General features: G+C 42.7%; 1 pseudogene; it reads right to left on the minus strand.

Moving 5' to 3' along the window:
- Positions 1-970: 970 nt before the first annotated feature.
- LOC102498814 (sorting nexin-12 pseudogene) lies at positions 971-1,475 on the minus strand (annotated as a pseudogene).
- Between the last annotated feature and the right edge of the window lie 245 nt (positions 1,476-1,720).

The following is a 1,720-nucleotide window of genomic DNA, read 5'->3' on the forward strand; positions in this document are numbered from 1 at the left end:
AAAAGAAAAACCTAAGGCACAAATACGCATGTAGCCTATGCCTACACAGGGTCAAGATCATAATCACTGTCTTCTACCTCTGCATCTTGTCCCACTGGAAGGACCACGATGAACAAAATCACCCAAGATTCAATCAAGCATACGAGAAAGTGATGCAGTTAAGAGACATGGTAAACACAAGCTGCTGTGTGAGGCTGCTGCAGCACAGCACAGCATCCTATTTTACAGTAAGTTTTTGTTTGTTTCTTTGTTTGTTTTGTTTAACCTCATCTCTGCTTTCTCTTCTTTCTTCTGGAATTTTGGGCACCCACACACATAGGCCCAGCATGTTTCTCAAGTCACTGGATATAGGACTCCCACCACGCATTTGGCTACCGGGGATCTGGCTGCCTTAACCACTAAGCCACGAAGCTTGCCCACAGAAACATTAAAATAAATAAATAAATCTAAGGAGTACACTCTAAAATTACAATACAATAAGTACATAAGCCAGTAACATAGCCGTTTATTATCATGATTAAGTATTTCATACTGTGCATAATCTTATGTGCTGTACCTCTGTGACTGGCAGCACAGTGCATCTGTTTATACGGCATTGCTACCAACCCTGGAGCACTGCCTTGCGCTGTGACGTCATGAGGTCTACATCGCCTGGCAATGGGGAGTTGTCAGCTCCCTTATAATCTCACAGGACTACAAATGCAGTTCGTCATTGACTGAAGCATCATTATGCAACACATACTCAAAAACTGCAAGTTGAATAAAAATATCAAAGTCTGGAATCCAGAGCCAAGGAGTGCATTCCCTAAATGCAGATCTGCTCTGTATATCATATAGCTTCCTTTCTTTTTTAGATATCATCCTGGTCTCTTTCTTTCTTTCTTCCTTCCTTCCTTCCTTCCTTCTCTTTTATTTTTATTTTTGTGTGTGTGTGGAAAGAACACTTATAAATGATCGTTTAAAACATAAATTAGGCAGGACTTCTAGAATGGCGAAGGAAGGAGCTCACCAATCTTTTCCTTCCCGGGACAAAGTTCCTGTCAATGGCCTCTTCCTGCAGGAACGTGTGTAGGCAGTGTTCATTTGGAGCCAGTGGGTGCCTAGCAGTTTTGTCAATAAATTATTGGAGGCCCTACATCCTTTCTTCAATGAAAGATTGCTCGAAATTCCCTTCATCACCTTGGAAAGGGAGCTGCGGTGTTTCCAGGTGGTGGAGGTAATACAGTCTTACCATCTTACTTCATTGGCAGCCACTCAGTCACTGTAACCCCGTTGCACACAGGACTGCTTGGGCTTGAAGACAGGTGGGTATGTGTGCAGGCGACCCTCACAGGTTCTGACGCGCGCGGCCCACGCCCCAGATCTATATATTAAAGACGTCCACCTCCAGGAGTTTTTGGCAGCTCAGAAGCAACAGTCCAGTCCTGTGGCTTCAAACTAAGGCACCTGGCATCAGCTACCGCCGTGTCCAACATCTTTCTCTATGTTCCTTCCTTGTATATCTGGTCCTTTTTATATAATGTCGGATATTGTGAATTTTATTTTGTTTGATGCTGCAGATTTTTACTTTTTGTATTCCATGTATTTTGTTTATGAAGGATATGAGTTTTTCTGGAGTGAGTCAGATGCTTGTTCTCTATATATTTTTCCAGTGTTTCTCCCTCATTTTCAGAAAGTTTCCTCACATCCATGTGAAGATCAATCCTCAGCCAAAGACTGG

This window comes from Tupaia chinensis, unplaced genomic scaffold (assembly GCF_000334495.1).
Source record: "Tupaia chinensis unplaced genomic scaffold, TupChi_1.0 Scaffold000541_1, whole genome shotgun sequence".
NCBI classification, from domain to species: Eukaryota; Metazoa; Chordata; class Mammalia; order Scandentia; family Tupaiidae; genus Tupaia; species Tupaia belangeri.